Source organism: Mytilus galloprovincialis, chromosome 11 (assembly GCF_965363235.1).
Source record: "Mytilus galloprovincialis chromosome 11, xbMytGall1.hap1.1, whole genome shotgun sequence".
NCBI classification, from domain to species: Eukaryota; Metazoa; Mollusca; class Bivalvia; order Mytilida; family Mytilidae; genus Mytilus; species Mytilus galloprovincialis.
In genome coordinates this window covers 84,738,570-84,763,124 of record NC_134848.1, presented here as the reverse complement: position 1 = coordinate 84,763,124, position 24,555 = coordinate 84,738,570, and the positions used below count along the sequence as shown (strand labels likewise).

At 33.1% G+C, this 24,555-nt stretch overlaps 1 protein-coding gene across 1 annotated transcript in view; it reads right to left on the bottom strand.

The window, feature by feature from the left end:
* The window catches only part of LOC143052947 (uncharacterized), a 605,057-nt gene that overhangs the window by 479,979 nt on the left and 100,523 nt on the right, over positions 1 to 24,555 (bottom strand). The window lies entirely within an intron of this gene.

Genomic DNA, 24,555 nt, shown 5'->3' with positions numbered 1-24,555 from the left:
GACCTGGGTAAGTTTTCAAATTCAGGGGAGACTATCATGACTATCATTATGGGGGACCTAAATGCCCATATTAATGAAAATGATTTGGATTTTATTTCATCTGATCACGTTAAAATTTTACAAGATATACTTCCTAATTCATATTTGGCAGATAATGTACAGTATAGGAGATATTGTACTAAAAAGAATATTAAGACTGATGAATACGGAAAACGTGTATTAGAGCTTTGCATATCATCTTGAAGCCGAATTCTAAATGGAAGAACTTTAGGGGATACATTAGGTAAACCCACTTCCCATCAATATAATGGTAGTGCTGTTGTTGATTATTGTATTGTTAGTAATAATATGCTAAAAAATGTATGTTTTTTTTTTACTGTAAAGGATTTTACCGTCCACTCTGATCACTGTCCTATAAATGTATGTTTATCTTTAAATTTTTCTCAAGTACAACAAAAAGTTGGGAGACCAATACCTAAGGGTTTACATTGGAACAATGAGGTTCAAAAATGTTATACAGAGATGATGTTATCAAAAGAAGTTGAATCTAATGTAAAATCATTCTTAAGTAAAGACAGAGTACCACAAAGAAATGGGGTGGATGAAGCCACCGAGGATTTAACAGATATTTAGAACAATTGATCATGTTGAACTTTATACATTAAAATCCATTGTGGATAAAATGTTTAGGGCAAAAAAAATATCTATATTGCTGTTTTGTTGATTTTAGAAAAGCCTTTGACACAGTCCGGAGGAATTTTCTGTTTTCTAAACTTTTTTAATTAAAGATATGTACACATGTGTTAAATATTCAGTTAAACTAGATTCCGGACTGACTGATTCCATACTCTCAAATGTTGGTGTTAAACAAGGGTGTATACTGAGTCCCCTTCTTTTCAATTTATTTATGAATGACTTTCCAGGATACCTTGATAAAAAGTGTGATCCAGTAAATATAGGAAATACAAGCCAAAATTGTTTAATGTATGCAGATGACATAATTTTAATGTCTCAAACCAAAGAAGGGCTACACAATTGTTTATCCTCATTGGAACTTTATTGTCAAAAATGGCAATTATCATTGAATATAGAAAACACTCAAATAATAGTATTTAACAAATCAGGTAAATTATTGAAAGACTGTAATTTTTATTTTGAGCAAAATCTGATCAAAAGTGTTCAAGAGTATAAATACCTAGGTATTGTAATGCGAGCATCTGGTTCTTTCAGTACTGCAGTTGAAGATCTTAGTAAGAAAGCACTTAAAGTAATTTTCATGATTAAACGTAAATTTCACTGTACACATAATAATACACCTTTGCTTTTAAAACTTTTTGACTCCTGTGTAAAACCAGTCCTTCTCTATGGAAGTGAATTGTGGGGTCCGTACATTCTTAACTTGGACAAAAGATTAACACAAGGTTCAAATGATGATTTAGAAAAAACTTTTTTAAATTTTGCTCCTGAAAAGGTTCACATTCGATATTGTAAATATGTACTTGGTGCCACTAAATATGCTCCTATTATTGCCAGTATGGCAGAACTTGGTCGTTATCCAATCTCTATATTTGTTATTTTGCAATCTCTTAAATACTGGCTATATTTGTATAAAGACCCTCTTTTGAATTTTTCAAAATTAGCAAATAAGTCAATCGAAGAGGTTGATTGTACCTTTCCATGTACCTTCAATAAACACATTTTTAAGTTTCTAAAATTAATTAATTTTGACCATGTTTGGAATAATAAAGGAACTATGTCAGAAGGAAAACTCATATCTGCAGTGAAAAAGATATTACAAGAAAGATATGGAAATTATTTTTTCTCATGTTTGTCAGGTGAAAAGCAAAACAAACTACGCACATATTACAAGTTAAAAGAGGAATATAAACATGAGACTTATACAAAGTTAAATATCCCAAAACAATATGTTAGACAATTATGTAAATTAAGAATTTCTAACCACAATTTACACATTGAAAAAGGCAGATATGATAAAACGCCTTTGGATCAAAGAATATGTACACATTGTATTGATAACAAAATTGAAGATGAGTTTCATTTCATATGTGAATGCAACCTTTATCACGAGGAGAGGGAAAAGTTTTATGATGACATTGTTAATATTATACCATGTTTTTGCAATTTAGATAATTTTGATAAATTTAAATATTTAATGAACTGTTCGGAGACTGATGTTCTCACCAGATTTCTTATATATATAGACAAATGTATTTTAATTAGACATTCATCAGTGGGAATAATTGCATAATATTGAAATGTGAGTTTTGTCTCTTGCTTGTTATAAGTGTCAAAATTGTTGTCTGTTATGTTTATTTTTGTTTTGTATATGTTTTTTTTATATGTGTTTTTGTGTTTCAGCGATGATCCTTTTGTACTGGATTTTATACTGAATAAAATTAGTTAGTTAGTTAGTTAGTTAGTCATACATAGTAGCACATAGTATTTATATAAGAGTAGCACATGCAAACTTAAACACTTTAAGCACAAACAAAAGACTGCATGCAGCTATAGCAAAGGTAATGCATAAGCAAAAGAAATAAATGGCTAAATAAAAAATAAAAATAACTGCAAAAAGATAAAACATAAAAAAAAACCAAACAAACAGCAGGCTCCGAGATCAAGTTATGGGGCAGCAAGTAAGTACATTATTTACAAGAACTGCATGTACATTTTTCTGAAAAACACCAGGTGGAGATAAAATTTTTGAACTGGCCAAAAGTTGATAAGCTCCTTGCCTCATTTGGCAAGGAGTTCCAGAGTTTTGCTGCCTCATAACTAAAGCTTTTTTTACCATACCTTGTTGTTTTTGGCCGTGGTATATCTGCTATGCCTTTGTACCTGAAGTTATATGAATTTTCTTTAATATCTACTAAATTATGTAGGAATTCTGGACTTGATTTATTTATTATTTTATATGTCTCTAATGCCATGGTTCTCATGATCAATCTTCTGATTTTTAGTGCTGGTAGTTAGATTGTTCAAGAAGTGTATTGTAAGAATTTGTGTAGTCGTCATAAATAAATCTGAGTGCTTTTTCTTGTATTTTTTCTATTTTCTTTGTGTTTTGTTCACTGCAGAAGTGCCATGTAAGTGGACAGTAGCTGAGGTTTGACATGATAAATGAGTGGTACATTGTAAGTTTTGAAAGTCTGGTGAGATGAGTGCCAATTCTTTTTAAAACGTTTAGTTGTCGTGCAGCTTTTTTGCAAATATTTGAGATGTGAGTGTTGAAATCCAGTTTAAAATCTATTGTTACACCGAGAAGTTTCACTTCGTCGTCACATTTTATGTTGAATCCATTTAGGTTGAAAGTAATATTTTGAGTGTGTGTTTTTTTACCTATGGAAATTGCCTGGAATTTTTCTGGGTTTGCCTGCATTTTGTTGAAAGAGAACCATGAGATTAGGGAATTACTATCTTCCTCTAAGGGTTTAATAACTGATTCCAAAGTAGTACCTGTTTTTGAGAGGGTGTTATCATCAGAATAGTTGTATAAATCACAGTGTTTGACAAAAAGAAAAATATCATTTATGAAAACATTAAATAATACAGGGCCTAGTATAGATCCCTGAGGAACACCTTTATATATATCTTGCATTTGACTGATACTCTGGCCTATTTTTACACACTGTTTTCTTGCAGTCAGATAGCTTTTGAGTAATTCCAGAGCAGATGGATTAAGGCCATATTTTTCCAATTTTAAAAGAAGCAAATCATGTGGGAGACAGTCAAAGGCTTTACTTAGGTCCATTAATATAGCCGCTAAATATTTATTGTTATCCAGTGCCTTTTTCCAATCTTCCAAAATTTTGAGTAATGTTGACTGGCAGCCATAACCAGCTCGAAATGCCGCAAGAAAATGGTCGAAAATATCATCAAAGTATTTAGTAAGTTGATTTTCTATGGCTGTTTCAAAAATTTTAGATATAGCAGGTAAAACACTAACTGGTCTATAATTACCCTTTTCAAGAACAGTTTTTTTTGTGAACAGGTGCCACTTGGGCAATTTTTAATGAGTCTGGAAAAATGGAAGTGGATAATGATAAATTTACAAGCTGTGTGATAGGTTTAATCACTACAGGTTTAGCAGCGTAGAAGCTATGATTTAATGGAGGTGAACATTGGTGAAATAATACTTCTAGCAGTTTTGAGATGTTACAGTCTGTGCATGGAGATACCAAATTTATCCATAGCTTTGCCTGTGTTTAGTTTTCCTATTGCTTCAAAAATTTCAGTTTCTCATGATAATGTATGTGAAGTTAGCAGCCGGTTCGTTATTCGATATTCGATATTCAATATTCAATATCCAACCGGCTGCTAGCAGTCGGTTGGATATTCAAAATTTAGTTGAAAATCATAAAAGCAGAAATACTAAATAACATTAAAGTATGATTTTAATAGTAAAGAGGACTGATAAGATACGTAGGAAATCGTTTCATGACTTCTTCTAACTGCCGTAAATTCTCGAATGTAAACCCTTTTCTAACTGGCATATTTGTCTTTATGTAATATAGATTTTTGTCAATTAAGGAACTTCAAAGATGTACTTTTATATATTATATTTCTTAAAACAAAAAGTAAAACCGATCACGTTAGTGTAGCAGGAACAATTCTGCCTAAGATTCGGGGATGCGGACCACAGCTAATTCTAGTTTGTAAACTGATGTGTGCGGAAAACGACTGATGCCAAAAGTGATGCGCTATAATATATCTAAGTAAATGAAAACCAAAAACATAAAACAATATATAATTTAATCAACAAAGTACAACTTTTATTATCATATGCCAAAAGTAATTAGAAATGGAGCATTCAATATCTTCAATTTATTCGTACTTATAAGGCATGTAACAACTGCACTTACGTACTATGGAGGCATGTAGCAAATGCACTAACCTAAATTCTGGTTGGAAAGCTTGGCTTTCCTTGGTTGGACTGAATGTCAGTCCTCAGAAGAATCCACTAAATAGTTTCAAATCAATTATCTAAAATATATAAGTCTTTCGCAGAAGGTAATCAAAGGTTTTGCGACGATGCAAATATTTAACTTTACAATATAAATAAATATCTTTAACCAATGAATTCAAATAGCAAAAGCTTTGTAATTTAACAAATATAATTATACTGAATAAGTTTCATGTAAATCCTTAAATAAAGAAATATGAAATTTATAGTTTTAAACAAGGGAAATAATAATAACATAATACTAACTGCCACATTAGAAACATTTTCGAATATAAATAGAAATATTTATGGAAAGCCCAAAAAAGAAATGTATAGTGAAAATCTACCTGAGACCGCTTAAACGAGGGTGAGACCCCCTGTTCTTTCAATGTCCACAAAATTCAACTAAATCATAGACTCTGTATATATAAAGGTTGTATCAGACGGATTTTCCAGAAAAATGTCATCTTCGATATCTACGGAGAGCATAGATTGTCACTTTTTAGCTAAAAATTGTCAAAATTTCAGGACAAACTGCACAGGGCAATAGTGACAGCCCCCTGATCTCACAATCTTTCTAATATTATGCAGACATTTAGTTAAAAGGTAGATACAAATGTTACTAAAAGGAATTTGGGTACATTTCCTGTCTTCAGTGTATACGGAGCACCAAAAGTGCCAGTTGGATATTCAAAATTTATAGTGAAAATCTACCTGAGACCGCTTAAACGAAGGTGAGACCCCCTGGTCTTTCAATGTCCACAAAATTCAACTAAATCATAGACTCTGTATATATAAAGGTTGTATCAGACGGATTTCCCAGAAAAATGTCATCTTCGATATCTTTGGAGAGCATCGATTGTCACTTTTAAGCTAAAAATTGTCCAAATTTTAAGTCAAAGGCCACAGGGCAATGGTGAGAGCCCCCATATCTCTCAATCTTTCTAATATTATGCAGACATTTAGTTAAAAGGTATAAATAAACGTGACTAAAAGGAATTTGGGAACACTTCCTCTCGTCAGTGTATACGGAGCGCCCAAAGTGCCAGTTGGATATTCAAAATTTATAGTAAAAATCTACCCGAGATCACTTAAACGAGGGTGAGACCCCCTGGTCTTTCAATGTCCACAAAGTTCAACTAAATCATAGACTCTGTATATATTAAGGTTGTAGCAGACGGATTGTCCAGAAAAATGTCATCTTCGATATCTACGGAGAGCTCAGATTGTCACTTTTTAGTTAAAAAATGTCAAAATTTTATGACAAAGGGCACAGGGCAATGGTGAGAGTCCCCTGATCTCTCAATCTTTCTAATATTATGCAGACATTTAGTTAAAAGGTAAATACAAACGTGATTAAAAGGAATTTGGATACACTTCCTGTCTTCAGTGTATACGGAGCGCCCAAAGTGCCAGTTGGATATTCAATTTTTTTATAGTGAAAATTTATCTGAGACCGCTTAAACGAGGGTGAGACCCCCTGGTCTTTCAATGTCCACACAATTCAACTAAATCATAGACTCTGTATATATAAAGGTTGTATCAGACGGATTTTCCAGAAAAATGTCATCTTCGATATCTACGGAGAGCATAGATTGTCACTTTTTAGCTAAAAATTGTTAAAATTTTAGGACAAAGGGCACAGGGCAATAGTGACAGCCCCCTGATCTCTCAATCTGTCTAATATTATGCAGACATTTGGTTAAAAGGTAGATACACACGTGACTAAAAGGAATGTGGGTACACTTCCTGTCTTCAGTGTATACGGAGCACCCAAAGTGCCAGTTGGATATTCAAAATTTATAGTGAAAATCTACCTGAGACCGCTTAAACGAAGGTGAGACCCCCTGGTCCTTCAATGTCCACAAAATTCAACTAAATCATAGACTCTGTATATATAAATGTTGTTGCAGACGGATTTTCCAGAAAAATGTCATCTTCGATATCTTTGGAGACCATAGATTGTCACTTGTTAGCTAAAAAATGTCCAAATTTTAGGACAAAGGGCACAGGGCAATGGTCAGAGCCCCTGATCTCTCAATCTTTCTAATATTATGCAGACATTTAGTTAAATTGTAGATACAAACGTGACTAAAAGGAATTTGGGTACACTTCCTGTCTTCAGTGTATACGGAGCATCCAAAGTGCCAGTTGGATATTCAAAATTTATAGTGAAAATCTACCTGAGACCGCTTAAACGAGGGTGAGACCCCCCTGGTCTTTCAATGTCCACAAAATTCAACTAAATCATAGACTCTGTATATATAAAGGTTGTATCAGACGGATTTTTCAGAAAAATGTCATCTTCGATATCTATGGAGAGCATCGATTGTCACTTTTAAGCTAAAAATTGTCAAAATTTTAAGACAAAGGCCGAAGGGCAATGGTGAGAGCTTCCTGATCTCTCAATCTTTCTAATGTTATGCAGACATTTAGTTAAAAGGTAGATATAAACGTGACTTAAAGGAATTTGGGAACACTTCCTCTTGTCAGTGTATACGGAGCGCCCAAAGTGCCAGTTGGATATTCAAAATTTATAGTGAAAATCTACCTGAAACCACTTAAACAAGGATGAGACCCCTGGTCCTTCAATGTCCACAAAATTCAACTAAATCATAGACTCTGTATATATAAAGGTTGTAGCAGACGGATTTTCCAGAAAAATGTCATCTTCGATATTTACGGAGAGCATAGATTGTCACTTTTTAGCTAAAAAATGTCAAAATTTTAGGACAAAGGGCACAGGGCAATAGTGAGAGCCCCCTGATCTCTCAATCTTTCTAATATTATGCAGACATTTATTTAAAATGTAGATACAAACGTGACTAAAAGGAATTTAGGTACACTTCCTGTCTTCAGTGTATACGGAGCATCCAAAGTGCCAGTTGGATATTCAAAATTTATAGTGAAAATCTACCTGAGACCGCTTAAACGAGGGTGAGACCCCCCTGGTCTTTCAATGCCCACAAAATTCAAGTAAATCATAGACTCTGTATATATAAAGGTTGTATCAGACGGATTTTCCAGAAAAATGTCATCTTCGATATCTACGGAGAGCATAGATTGTCACTTTTTAGCTAAAAAATGTCAAAATTTTAGGACAAAGGGCACAGGGCAATGGTGAGAGCCCCCTGATCTCTCAATCTTTCTAATATTATGCAGACATTTAGTTAAAAGGTAAATACAAACGTGACTAAAAGGAATTTGGATACACTTCCTGTCTTCAGTGTATACGGAGCGCCCAAAGTGCCAGTTGGATATTCAAAATTCATAGTGAAAATCTTCCTGAGACCGCTTAAACGAGGGTGAGACTCCCCTGGTCCTTCAATGTCCACAAAATTCACCCAAATCATAGACTCTGTATATATAAAGGTTGTAGCAGACGGATTTTCCAGAAAAATGTCATCTTCGATATCTTTGGAGAGCATAGATTGTCACTTTTTAGCTAAAAAATGTCCAAATTTTAGGACAAAGGGCACAGGGCAATGGTGAGAGCCCCCTGATCTCTCAATCTTTCGAATATTATGCAGACATTTAGTTAAATTGTAGATACAAACGTGACTAAAAGGAATTTGGGTACACTTCCTGTCTTCAGTGTATACGGAGCATCCAAAGTGCCAGTTGGATATTCAAAATTTATAGTGAAAATCTACCTGAGACTGCTTAAAAGAGGGCGAAACCCCCCTGGTCTTTCAATGTCCACAAAATTCAACTAAATCATAGACTCTGTATATATAAAGGTTGTATCAGACGGATTTTCCAGAAAAATGTCATCTTCGATACCTACGGAGAGCATAGATTGTCACTTTTTAGCTAAAAATTGTCAAAATTTTAAGACAAAGGGCACAGGGCAATGGTGAGAGCCCCCTGATCTCTCAATCTTTCTAATATTATGCAGACATTTAGTTAAAAGGTAGATACAAACGTGACTGAAAGGAATTTGGGTACACTTCCTGTCTTCAGTGTATACGGAGCATCCAAAGTGCCAGTTGGATATTCAAAATTTATAGTGAAAATCTATCTGAGACCGCTTAAACGAGGGTGAGACCCCCTGGTCTTTCAATGTCCACAAAATTCAACTAAATCATAGACTCTGTATATATAAAGGTTGTATCAGACGGATTTTCCAGAAAAATGTCATCTTCTATATCTATGGAGAGGATCGATTGTCACTTTTTAGTTAAAAATTGTCAAAATTTTAGGACAAAGGCCACAGGGCAATGGTGAGAGCCCCCTGATCTCTCAATCTTTCTAATATTATGCAGACATTTAGTTAAAAGGTAGATATTAACGTGACTGAAAGGAATTTGGGAACACTTTCTCTCGTCAGTGTATACGGGGCGCCCAAAGTGCCAGTTGGATATTCAAAATTTAAAGTGAAAATCTACCTGAGACCACTTAAACAAGGATGAGACCCCCTGGTCCTTCAATGTCCACAAAATTCAACTAAATCATAGACTCTGTATATATAAAGGTTGTAGCAGATGGATTTTCCAGAAAAATGTCATCTTCGATATCTACGGAGAGCATAGATTGTCACTTTTTAGCTAAAAAATGTCAAAATTTTAGGACAAAGGGCACAGGGCAATGGTGAGAGCCCCCTGATCTCTCAATCTTTCTAATATTATTCAGACATTTAGTTAAAAGGTAGATACAAACGTGACTGAAAGGAATTTGGGTACACTTTCTGTCTTCATGGTATACGGAGCATCCAAAGGACCAGTTGGATATTCGTAATTTATAGTGAAAATCTACCTGAGACCGCTTAAACGAGGGTGAGACCCCCCTGGTCTTTCAATGTCCACAAAATTCAACTAAATCATATACTCTGTATATATAAAGGCTGCATCAGACGGATTTTCCAGAAAAATGTCATCTTCGATATCTACGGAGAGCATAGATTGTCACTTTTTAGTTAAAAAATGTCAAAATTTTATGACAAAGGGCACAGGGCGATGGTGAGAGTCCCCTGATCTCTCAATCTTTCTAATATTATGCAGACATTTAGTTAAAAGGTAAATACAAACGTGACTAAAAGGAATTTAGGTACACTTCCTGTCTTCAGTGTATACGGAGCGCCCAAAGTGCCAGTTGGATATTCAAAATTCATAGTGAAAATCTACCTGAGACCGCTTAAACGAGGGTGAGACTCCCGTGGTCCTTCAATGTCCACAAAATTCAACCAAATCATAGACTCTGTATATATAAAGGTTGTAGCAGACGGATTTTCCAGAAAAATGTCATCTTCGATATCTTTGGAGAGGATAGATTGTCACTTTTTAGCTAAAAAATGTCCAAATTTTAGGACAAAGGGCACAGGGCAATGGTGAGAGCCCCCTGATCTCTCAATCTTTCGAATATTATGCAGACATTTAGTTGAATTGTAGATACAAACGTGACTAAAAGGAATTTGGGTACACTTCCTGTCTTCAGTGTACACGGAGCATCCAAAGTGCCAGTTGGATATTCAAAATTTATAGTGAAAATCTACCTGAGACTGCTTAAACGAAGGTGAAACCCCCCTGGTCTTTCAATGTCCACAAAATTCAACTAAATCATAGACTCTGTATATATAAAGGTTGTATCAGACGAATTTTCCAGAAAAATGTCATCTTCGATACCTACGGAGAGCATAGATTGTCACTTTTTAGCTAAAAATTGTCAAAATTTTAGGACAAAGGGCACAGGGCAATGATGAGAGCTCCCTGATCTCTCAATCTTTCTAATATTATGCAGACATTTAGTTAAAAGGTAGATATTAACGTGACTGAAAGGAATTTGGGAACACTTTCTCTCGTCAGTGTATACGGGGCGCCCAAAGTGCCAGTTGGATATTCAAAATTTAAAGTGAAAATCTACCTGAGACCACTTAAACGAGGGTGAGACCCCCTGGTCTTTCAATGGCCACAAAATTCAACTAAATCATAGACTCTGTATATATAAAGGTTGTAGCAGACGGATTTTCCAGAAAAATGTCATCTTCGATATTTACGGAGAGCATAAATTGTCACTTTTCAGCTAAAAATTGTCAAAATTTTAGAAAAAAGGGCACAGGGCAATAGTGAGAGCCCCCTGATCTCTCAATCTTTCTAATATTATGCAGACATTTAGTTAAAATGTAGATACAAACGTGACTAAAAGGAATTTGGGTACACTTCCTGTCTTCAGTGTATACGGAGCATCCAAAGTGCCAGTTGGATATTCAAAATTTATAGTGAAAATCTACCTGAGACCGCTTAAACAAGGGTGAGACCCCCCTGGTCTTTCAATGTCCACAAAATTCAACTAAATCATAGACTCTGTATATATAAAGGTTGTATCAGACGGATTTTCCAGAAAAATGTCATCTTCGATATCTACGGAGAGCATAGATTGTCACTTTTTAGCTAAAAATTGTCAAAATTTTAGGACAAGGGGCACAGGGCAATCTTTCTAATATTATGCAGACATTAAGTTACAAAGGTAAATACAAACGTGAGTAAAAGGAATTTGGGTACAGTTCCTGTCTTAAATATATACGGAACGCCCAAAGTGCCAGTTGGATATTCAAAATTTATAGTTAAAATCGACATTGAAAAACAAGGGGGGGGTCTCACCCTCATTTAAGCGGTCTCAGGTAGATTTTCACTATAAATTTTGAATATCCAACTGTCACTTTGAGCGCTCCGTATACACTGAAGACAGGAAGTGTACCCAAATTCCTTTTAGTCACGTTTGTATCTACATAATATTAGAAAGATTAAGAGATCAGGGGGCTCTCACTATTGCCCTGTGCCCTTTGTCCTAAAATTTTGACAATTTTTAGCTAAAAAGTGACAATCTTTGCTCTCCGTAAATATCGAAGATGACATTTTTCTGGAAAATCCGTCTGCTACAACCTTTATATATACAGAGTCTATGATTTAGTTGAATTTTGTGGACATTGAAAGACCAGGGGGTCTCACCCTTGTTTAAGTGGTTTCAGGTAGATTTTCACTATAAATTTTGAATATCCAACTGGCACTTTGCGCGCTCCGTATACACTGAAGACAGGAGGTGTACCAAAATTCCTTTTAGTCACGTTTGTATCTACTGTTTAACTAAATGTCTGCATAATATTAGAAATATTGAGAGATTAGGGGGCTCTCACCATTGCCCTGTGCCCTTTGTTCTAAAATTTTGACAATTTTTAGCTAAAAAGTGACAATCTATGCTCTCCGTAAATATCGAAGATGCCATTTTTCTGGAAAATCCGTCTGCTACAACCTTTATATATACAGAGTCTATGATTTAGTTGAATTTTGTGGACATTGAAAGACCAGGGGGTCTCACCCTTGTTTAAGTGGTTTCAGGTAGATTTTCACTATAAATTTTGAATATCCAACTGGCACTTTGGGCGCTCCGTATACACTGACAAGAGGAAGTGTTCCGAAATTCCTTTAAATTAAGTTTATATCTACCTTTTAACTAAATGTCTGCATAATATTCGAAAGATTGAGAGATCAGGGGGCTCTAACCATGGCCCTGTGCCCTTTGTCCTAAAATTTTAACAATTTTTAGCTTAAAAGTGCCAATCTGAGCTCTCCGTAGATATCGAAGATGACATTTTTCTGGAAAATCCGTCTGATACAACCTTTATATATATACAGAGTCTATGATTTAGTTGATTTTTGTGGACATTGAAAAACATCGGGGGTCTCACCCTCATTTAAGCGGTCTCAGGTAGATTTTCACTATAAAATTTGAATATCCAACTGGCACTTTGCGCGCTCCGTATACACTGAAGACAGGAGGTGTACCCAAATTCCTTTTAGTCACGTTTGTATCTACAGTTTAACTAAATGTCTGCATAATATTAGAAAGATTGAGTGATTAGGGGGCTCTCACCATTGCCTTGTGCCCTTTGTCCTAAAATTTTGACAATTTTTAGCTTAAAAGTGCCAATTTGAGCTCTCCGTAGATATCGAAGATTACATTTTTCTTGAAAATCCGTCTGATACAACCTTTATATTTATACAGAGTCTATGATTTAGTTGAATTTTGTGGATATATGAAAAACAAGGGGGGTCTCACCCTCATTTAAGCGTCTCAGGTAGATTTTCACTATAAATTTTGAATATCCAACTGGCACTTTGCGCGCTCCGTATACACTGAAGACAGGAGGTGTACCAAAATTCCTTTTAGTCACGTTTGTATCTACTGTTTAACTAAATGTCTGCATAATATTAGAAAGATTGAGAGATTAGGGGGCTCTCACCATTGCCTTGTGCCCTTTGTCCTAAAATTTTGACAATTTTTAGCTTAAAAGTGCCAATCTGAGCTCTCCGTAGATATCGAAGATGACATTTTTCTGGAAAATCCGTCTGATACAACCTTTATATATATACAGAGTCTATGATTTAGTTGAATTTCGTGGACATTGAAAAACACGGAGGGTCTGACCATCATTTAAGCGGTCTCATGTAGATTTTCACTATACAATTTGAATATCCAACTGGCACTTTGCGCGCTCCGTATACACTGAAGACAGGAGGTGTACCCAAATTCCTTTTAGTCACGTTTGTATCTACAGTTTAACTAAATGTCTGCATTATATTAGAAAGATTGAGAGATTAGGGGGCTCTCACCATTGCCTTGTGCCCTTTGTCCTAAAATTTTGACAATTTTTAGCTTAAGGTAGATCACAAGTATATATTTTTTGAGACAGAATTTTTTTATAATTTGCCAAAATGAAGATTTTACTATGCTCTTTTCAAAAATTTAATAAAAAGTATGGGTCACCGTGCTATTTTTCAAGCTATGAGGCGTTGAAAATTGCCAAAATTTGGTTAGTTTGTTCATGAAAAAACACATTAGTGTGCATAAAAAAAATTCTATGAGATAGAATTTTGAAATAAATTGTGAGAAGAAAGGTTTCATAATATGTTTTAAGAAAATAAAAAGAAAACATGGTGTCACCGAACTTGTTTTCTTGCTACAAGTAAAAATAAAAAATTTCCCTATTAGCTCAGTATAAATTTTGTACTAAAAGAGTTATCTCCCCTTAAATGGCACATTTGAAAAAAAAATTTTAAAACCAAAAGAAATTATATTTGTTAAAATATTTTGAATAATACGATTAATTAACAAGTTTTCTCTAAATAGAAAAAATAGTCTAACCATTGAATTGCAAATCTGTCTCCAAATTTGCAGATTTAGTCAAATAACTAGACCGATTTTGTACTGTGATTGTACAATCCAAGATGGCGGTATACCATGAATCTACCTTAAAAGTGCCAATCTGAGCTCTCCGTAGATATCGAAGATGACATTTTTCTGGAAAATCCGTCTGATACAACCTTTATATATAAACAGAGTCTATGATTTAGTTGAATTTCGTGGACATTGAAAAACATGGCGGGTCTCACCCTCATTTAAGCGGTCTCAGGTAGATTTTCACTATAAAATTTGAATATCCAACTGGTACTTTGCGCGCTCCGTATACACTGAAGACAGGAGGTGTACCCAAATTCCTTTTAGTCACGTTTGTATCTACAGTTTAACTAAATGTCTGCATAATATTAGAAAGATAGAGAAATTAGGGGGCTCTAACCATGGCCCTGTGCCCTTTGTCCTAATATTTTGACAATTTTTAGCTTAAAAGTGCCAATCTGAGCTCTCCGTAGATATCGAAGATGACATTTTTCGGGAAAATCCGTCTGATACAACCTTTATATATATTTTATAGTGGGTTTTCAGCACTTTTTGTAGTTGGTTTTGGTGTTGTTTTTGGGGTTTGACTATAACTCGACTTGGTGTAGCTAGAGGTTGGATGAAGCTTTGTATATTTAGATAACCAGTACTTTTTATGCTGTTGGTGTTTATGACTGGATCTTACCACAAGGGTTTCAGAAATAGTACCTTTAAAATAAAAACACAAAGTTCTGTTCAGCTGGAATTTACAGATCTGTTTTAATTATTATAATACAATACAAAACATCAAATTAAAATACAAATTAAAAATAGTGATAATTAACAAATACAATAAAGTTGTAAATAAATCAAATGACATTGAATAATTTAAGTTTTCCGTTAAATTGATAAAGTTAAACGAGTACATTGTTTCTATTTTCGGATTACAGTTTAAAAATTTACTTTTAACCACAGATTCTTTCTCAATTAAATGGATTAAGTTGTTACCAAAAATGTGTAAAGTTTACTAACCTTTAAATAAAAACACAAAGTTCTGTTCAGCTGGAATTTACAGATAGTACACCAACTGAACAAACTTGTTTATATAGTACCCGGAGAAATTATCCCATTATTCAAATAAAGTCATAAATGTCGGTACTTAACTTTTGCAACTTTGAAGTGACCGATGAATTACCCTTATTAAAAGTCTTAACTCCCCCAATACACTTAAAAGTAACATGTGTTATGGTGTTTATGTAACATGGTCATTCAGTTATCTGAATGTAGTGTTTATTCACATCATAAACCCCACTGGCTAAATTTGTACATGGTCAATAAAATTTTATACATGGTCATTTATCTGGACAAGTGCAACTAAACTATGATCACATTATACTTCAAACTTTGAAGTATATTTAATGAAAATCTTTCCATAATAATACTCCCCCACTCCATTTAATTTTGGAGCTCCAAAATTTTAGGGGAAAAAAAATCAACAACACAAATAATTGAGATTATTATGTAGGAATAAAAAAAATTAAGCATATAAAAGTAAACTATATATATATGTTTCATTCTAAAAAAAACAAATTCAAAAGATTGTGCTTCGAAACATATGGAATAAGGCTTATGTCTGTTGATCTTATATGTATTAGATGACTGATTGCGTTTTAATTGTTCTTATTCGTGACTTAATATGACCATTTACATGTAGTATTTTATTTGTAGCTTATTCTTTTTTTATATATAAAAAATAAAAACCCAATTTTAGTCTTAAATATTTTTCATTTACAAAAATATCTTTATTCTTTATCATAAGCATGATAAGAGCGTTGGTGTTTTAATCAATATTATTATTATCGTTTCTGTATTACTTTTGTAGTAAGCCCTCTTTTCTTGGTAGTCTGCTCGAACTCCAAACATACCCGAGTCATTTACTCTCTCTTTGGAGTATGCTCATTTTCCTGGTATTTTGCTCCGACTGCAGAAGTACTGCAAGACATAAGCTCATTTTATATTATATCACTTTAGTCAAATATGTTGTCTGTCTTACCATGGTTAGTTTACTAAAAACCTCTGATTACAGTTAAGATTTTGCATTACATGGATAAGGGTTTGCCTATGCTAGAATAATATTATGTTTGCTACAATCCAGGTTTTACATGAAGACTAGCTAGGTCAACATATTTAACAATAATTTAATTAGGTGATCAGCAAAATTAAATTCTTATGATTAAACTAACATTAAATTCTTGCACACAGGAACCATAAAACACATGTTTTACTTAACATTTTTATCGTAATCGCTTTAGAACCATTAAACACTTTAACAATTAACCAAGTTTATAATTATTTTTTTCATGTGCATTTCTCTTAAAATTACTATTTATCTATTAATCTATATTTGTTCCTTATAGGACACTGTACCTTATCTCGACATTTTTTAATGTAGACATTTTATTCTACATACTATCAAGTTTTTAAGTCCTTAAACAACCAACCTCTTCTTATAGATTTAATTTTTTTTTGTACTTTTATCTTTTAAAGGTTAAAGTGCATGGCATTATTTAAAAGCTCTCATATAAACAAGGATATTTCTTTCTTTCCTTTTTATGTTTAATGAATTTGAACCGCCTGAACTTTAGCTTCTGAGACATATTACCTTAAATATAGTTACTCTAAGTTACTTTCTGGGTTTTTTTTTTCTATAAAGTAAACTAACAATATTTTCTGGTCATCTCATATTTCTTTTTTTTTATTATCTTTTACATCAATTATCATTATTTAGTATCTTATTTGCCATTGACAGTTTTCAAAATTAAATGATTTTTTATCAACACTTTAAATGAAGCTGTTTCAGCACTTACATGTCATAATTCATACTAGTATTCCGTTTATTTTAATTTAGAGATTCCTTTCAAAATTACCTTTATCAATGACTCAATTTTCAATTTAGCCTTATTCCTACATATATTTTTAAACACACTTAAATTTATCTTCTATCTTTTTTTCACCTAATCGCTTATTTATCTACCTTAATTTTAACTTTAACTTTTTGTTTGCTATTCAAAATATTTCTTATATTAATGTTAACCTACTTGCTATTTATAACTACAATATTTTTACCATAGAACATACTATACATACACATATCGTGAAACAACAGTTAAATTTAAAATCCATTGTTTATAATACAAGTCCGAAATTATGTTCCGTCCTGGGCCATCCTTCTCCGTACTCCTTTCTCCGTTCCCCTGTCTCTGTTCTCCTTTCACCATTCTTTGTTATACTTTCTCCGTTCTCCATTCTCCTTTTTTTCGCCGTTCGTCTTCAAAATATATTTTCCACAAATCTTTCTTTTCCAATGTCACTGTGTCTAAACCACACCGGCAAAATTTGCTCGGACTCGATGGTATCTAACATCCGGCACAATGACGGAACACCAATAGACAAAAGAAAGGTAGGTTTCTCCTTATTTTTTTATTTTTTTTATGATATCGAAGAATATATATACATATACAACTATTTTCTATTGTGAGATGCAATATTTTCTACAACCGTTCTATATTAACGGAGAAATAAGTCATAATGCATGTCAAAATGACGAATTGAGTGAACCTTGTCTCGAAATTGTTTAATTTCTCGTTAAATTGTTCACATTGTACGGAAAGAAAGGTACGGGAAGATAGATATTGACACGGAGATTGCAAATTTAGTTATTATGAGCATCTCAATAATTGTATTTCTGTGTATGGAACGAAAGAAATGGGTCATGTCAAATTAAAATAAACCGGTTTCGTCAATGTTGTTACTACACAATCACCCGGTTTCGTCTATATATATCACCCGGTTTTTGTTTTTTTTTAACAAACAATTTATGAAAAGAAACTTTGGCATGGATCTGAACATTGTCTTTCGAGAATTTAAATATATATTTATTGTAAAGTAAACTTGGCGTGTTAAAATCTATTTTAAACGGGCACTTTTGGACATAGTTAATTATGATAATACACATTTTCCTAATGAAAGGCGTATCCCTTATTTCACTTAACTTCAAACTAATTTTAAATGGAATATAAATACTGAATAGCAAACACTGTATCTAATTATTTTGTAACATTATTATATTTTCTTTGTTTATAATAGTAGTATGTAAAGATGAAAAATAAAAGGATGTGTTTTGATTGTGCCATAACTTTAATTTACTATACTATATTATATACACTTAGTTTACAATATTTACTATCAATTATTAATACATTTATGCATTCAATCATTGACGAACAGTCCCAAACCGACTATAGTCTATACTGTTCTGCACAAATTAATCATGCATGCAGTCCTGCCAGATTTTCTGGTACTATATATACTGTCTTACTTGCACACTAAAGCGAGTTTTCACACTTAACAATCAATAACATAGCAGTGAGATTTGTAACTTTCTTCCCGTTTCTGGTAGGCACATTTATTTTCATAGGCATGTTTTTCACATTATTTTTACAGTTCAAATTCATTTTTTGTACAGTTCAAATTCAATTGAAACTTCAAGATATCTTTCGAAAACAATATCTGACAGTTTTGTATTTTCAATGTGAATAAAAGTTGGTTTGCAAAACATGACCGTCATTTATATCTAGGTCTTATTAAGAAGAAATGACGGTAACCACTTATCCCATAAACATTGACAATGAGACAACTTTCTTTTAGACACAAAAATTATGTTGAATTAATCAAGTTTAGGTCAGCGTATGCCTTAAACAATGAGAAAAACACACAAACTGCATGAAAGCAAGCTATAACAGGGTCCTAAATTATAAATGTAAAACAATTCAAACAAGAAAACTACCTGCCTATTTTATGTTCAAAACGCATGTGGTATAAAGCAACTAAAGACAACCATGGAATTACAAGCGTGTGATTCGGGAATGGACTGAGTCAAAGTGTTGTCGCTGACACAAACAGTACAACAAAATTCTGATTTCCCGGGTGTCCCTGTTTTCTCATTTCTTACAATATTTTAATTCGGTATACACTTTATAAGATAAGTGGCGAATCTAGATGACGTATATGTTGCACGCCCCGACCCCACCTTTGGTTGCCAAAACTATATTGATTCCTGTATTTAACGATTTTGTAAAGCAAAAAATAATCAAAATATTGTTCGACTCACTACTCTCGGCGGTATGTAAAAGTTGTTCGAATTACGCCCACTTTGAAACAAAATGAATCCGTCTGTCCGTATATATTGTCAAAATATATTGACCAACGTCAGTGTACGATCATCATAACACAACGGCGACAGTACAGACTCGTTTTTAGTAATGTTAACAAAATAATTATTATTGAATTTTGTCGATGACCTGAGACTATTATACTAATTTGTACATAGCAGTATAGTTACAATAAGGGATAAAAAAATTATTTTAATGCATGGTAGTTGTAATCCTACATTCATTTTCTATGTCGATTATGCATGCATATACAGTTGTCTTATTATCAACGTTTATCCTTAAGGAGATTTATTTTTAACGATTGTAGAAAAGATAACATACATAGAATGATTAGATTACTTATAAAGGTGTCCATCCTTTTGTGCGAGAAAATCACATATCAATTATGTGTTTCGATTTTTAAGACCGTAAACTTTAATTTCAAGTTTAAACATGTTCAACATATTTTCCCATAACTCATATAGAAAACGCATATTTAGACAGCTTTAATCTCAATATGCTGTTTTCGGAATGCAAAGTAAATAAAAATATTTGTGTTCTATAAAGAGTAGGAATTCAAGTTTTTGCTTATTATATTTATTTGAATCTGAGACTCATATAAATAATAAGCCGTTGACGGTGAACGAACTTGTTTTCCAACGACCCACAAAACTCATTTTGAACGCTGAAGTTAAATAATCAATTATAATGTAATGCGATTATGATTTTTTTTATTTGACCAAACCGGGTTATGCATTTTGAAATCTATGACGAAACCGGGTTGTGTACATTGACGAAACCGGCCAGTTCCATTTTGACATGACCCATTTCTTTCGTTCCATACACAGAGATACAATTATGGAGATGCTCATAATAACTTAATTTGCAATCTCCGTGTCAATATCTATCTTCCCGTACCTTTCTTTCCGTACAATGTGAACAATTTAACGAGAAATTAAACAATTTCGAGGCAAGGTTCACTCAATTTGTCATTTTGACATGCATTTTGACTTATTTCTCCGTTAATATAGAACGGTTGTAGAAAATATTGCATCTCACAATAGAAAATAGTTTTTTATGTATATATATTCTTCGATATCATAAAAAAAATAAAAAAAAATAAGGAGAAACCTACCTTTCTTTTGTCTATTGGTGTTCCGTCATTGTGCCGGATGTTAGATACCATCGAGTCCGAGCAAATTTTGCCGGTGTGGTTTAGACACAGTGAATGTCAAGAACACTCGTACGCTAAATATTATCTTCTTTGTTGTTTTGGATTTTCTGCTACTTTTAAGCTTCATCCACCGGAAATCGTTTCTTTTCCTCCACCACTTTTTATAGTGGGTTTTCAGCACTTTTTGTAGTTGGTTTTGGTGTTGTTTTTGGGGTTTGACTATAACTCGACTTGGTGTAGCTAGAGGTTGGATGAAGCTTTGTATATTTAGATAACCAGTACTTTTTATGCTGTTCGTGTTTATGACTGGATCATACCACAAGGGTTTCAGAAATAGTACCTTTAAAATAAAAACACAAAGTTCTGTTCAGCTGGAATTTACAGATCTGTTTTAATTATTATAATACAATACAAAACATCAAATTAAAATACAAATTAAAAATAGTGATAATTAACAAATACAATAAAGTTGTAAATAAATCAAATGACATTGAATAATTTAAGTTTTCCGTTAAATTGATAAAGTTAAACGAGTACATTGTTTCTATTTTCGGATTACAGTTTAAAAATTTACTTTTAACCACAGATTCTTTCTCAATTAAATGGATTAAGTCGTTACCAAAAATGTGTAAAGTTTACTAACCTTTAAATAAAAACACAAAGTTCTGTTCAGCTGGAATTTACAGATAGTACACCAACTGAACAAACTTGTTTATATAGTACCCGGAGAAATTATCCCATTATTCAAATAAAGTCATAAATGTCGGTACTTAACTTTTGCAACTTTGAAGTGACCGATGAATTACCCTTATTAAAAGTCTTAACTCCCCCAATACACTTAAAAGTAACATGTGTTATGGTGTTTATGTAACATGGTCATTCAGTTATCTGAATGTAGTATTTATTCACATCATAAACCCCACTGGCTAAATTTGTACATGGTCAATAAAATTTTATACATGGTCATTTATCTGGACAAGTGCAACTAAACTATGATTACATTATACTTCAAACTTTGAAGTATATTTAATGAAAATTTCTCTATAATATATATACAGAGTCTATGATTTAGTTGAATTTTGTGGACATTGAAAAACATGGGGGGTCTCACCCTCATTTAAGCGGTCTCAGGTAGATTTTCACTATAAAATTTGAATATCCAACTGGCACTTTGCGCGCTCCGTATACACTGAAGACAGGAGGTGTACCAAAATTCCTTTTAGTCAGGTTTGTATCTACAGTTTAACTAAATGTCTGCATAATATTAGAAAGATTGAGAGATTAGGGGGCTCTCACCATTGCCTTGAGCCCTTGTCCTAAAATTTTGACAATTTTTAGCTTAAAAGTGCCAATCTGAGCTCTCCGTAGATATCGAAGATGACATTTTTCTTGAAAATCCGTCTGATACAACCTTTATATATTATACAGAGTCTATGATTTAGTTGAATTTTGTGGACATTGAAAAACATGCATTGAAAAGGATATAAGGGGTATCGAACGATATCCACGGAACTCTTCGTGCTCCTTAAATATTGTTTAAATAACCAAAGAAATACTTGTCTAAGATCACCGATGTGTATAGTGTTACAGAAAACAACAATCAGGAAAGTTAGAAAAGTATATTTAACAATTTAACAAACGCTTAAAACCGTAAATTTAATATATCCAACCAGTCAAGTAAACCAAAACAAACAACATGGCTGATATCAACTCATATTCCGATGTGGTTTTGCAACCAGCATATCATAAACATACCAACTTTTACCCGATACATGAAGGTCTTGAGGAACTGAGGTCAGTAAAACCGGTATTCATTTTAGAAACAGATTTATTTGGTAATACAGAACTCCAACAAAAAGACTTCTTACAACATGAAGAAGTTTACAAAAGTATCGGTTCAGAGGTACCCAGATTCCAAATGAAAGGGTTACAAAGAGTCAAGGGAATGTGGCGTATTTATCTTGCTCAAGAACTAGCAAGAGATCACCTCCTTACAAGAGGTGTATCTATACGTAACAAACTATTAACAGTATACGATAAAAACCCAAGAATCCCTCAAGCTGAGCAGCACCCAGAATACCTCCGAGTACGTGTGTCCAACATTCCATTATCAGCTGAGGACGGTATGATCTTCTCGTTCTTCCAATCTAATGGCGTAGTCGTTACTAGCTATTTCAGAGAGAGAGTGAGAATAGATGGCGAAATGACTGACTGCCAATCTGGAGACAGAATCTTTTATGTTGAACCATTGGAGGGCACACTACCCAGATTCACAAGGATAAGCAAGTACAATGCCAAAATATACTACAAAGGCCAAACCTACATAAATGCACATATTACTTGTCAAAAATGCCTGAAAAAGGGACACAAACAAGACAAATGCCAAAACGATTGGGTTTGTAATGAATGTGGAAAAGAAGGGCATAAAGCAAAAGAATGACAAACTCCTAGTAAAGCAGCATCAGACAATGAAGCAAATAAAACAGATGACCAGTCTGATTCTAGTGAGAGTGAAAGTGGGGAAGAGACTGACATTGTTGATCACAGTGAAACCACACCTTCACAGTCCATATTGCTACCTACAGAAGCAATGACAGCAACAACAACAGCTATCAGTAAAGTCATCACAGAAATTGATCCTGATTTACAGGAGAAAAAAACAAGAAAAAAGAAAAACAAAGACAAAACAAAAAACAAGCCAAAAGTTGAATCAAAGGGACCAATTGACAAATTCATTGTAAACCCTGAATCAACAACACCAGTACAAAAACAGGGGAAAAGACCAGCAACAACCCCTACAGATGAATATCACAACAGACAAACTGATTCAAGTAAATCCTCAAAAACATAGATACAAGAACAGTTTCCATATACCATTTCCTTTCAAAATATATTATCCATACAACAATGCCTAAGTCAATGGACACAATAATTTGTACTTGTACAAATATCTGTATATACTCCTATTTTATATATATTTATAAAAAACAATTAAAAAAATATGTGGAAGTGTATGATACAATAACATTAGATTGTATATACTCTGCACAAAACAAATAGAGCAATAAATTCTATATAGATTGTTGTCAATATAATATGTATAGATCAATGAAACTACTCCTTTTTTCTTTTTTTTCATATGAAATAACTAGTATAGTTATATATAAATATTTAATAATTTGTGTTTCAATGTACCACAATATCAATATGTGCGCTATGTCGTATAATCCTGTAAACAGAAAAGCAATAGCACTCTACTATATTTATATAGATATGCAAATTAATTACATCGCCATTTCCACACACCTGTATACAAAATGTAAACAGATCAGTTTGATCTATTTATACCTGTTTTTGTATACAGATAATTATCCTTTTTTAGTTGTAGCCTCAAAAGTTTCCATTCATGTATTATGTCTTAATTTTTTTAATTATTGCATCAAGATCTCCGTGTCCTGCTAAATATCTGTATAATTAAAGTCAAGCCCCGTAAACAAAACAGTTGTAATATCTGTACTGTTATCATAAGCATGCGAAAGGATTTGATAATAATCTCCCGTTGTTTTTGCTACTCGTTTATTTATGTCTTTATTTCTGAAAAGTGTTTTAAAAATATACAGTTAACGAAAAATAAATTCAATACTCACCAATTTAGAAAGATATATATTACATCCATCACATTTATATACTTCTATGTACGGTATATTAGTCTATTAAAGTTAATCCTCGTGCGAATTAAGGGGGTTCGCGGGTCTAAATCATTTATATAGGATTTCTCTATATTTTTCTATAAATGAACTTTATCTTATAGTTAATAGAAAAATAAAATAAAAAAGTGGGGTCACCGTTCATTTGCGCTCACAATCTGCATACATTTTTGTAAAGGTGGTTTTTTTCTGTTGAAGTAATAGGAGAAATAAAGGCAATATCGAAATAAAAAAAAGAAATTTATTACAAATTTTACAATAATTTAGCTTAAGTACAGCTTATATGGAAATTGTATTAAAAAAGATAGGTCACCGATGAGTTAAAAAAGATATTTCAATTTTAGAGCCAAA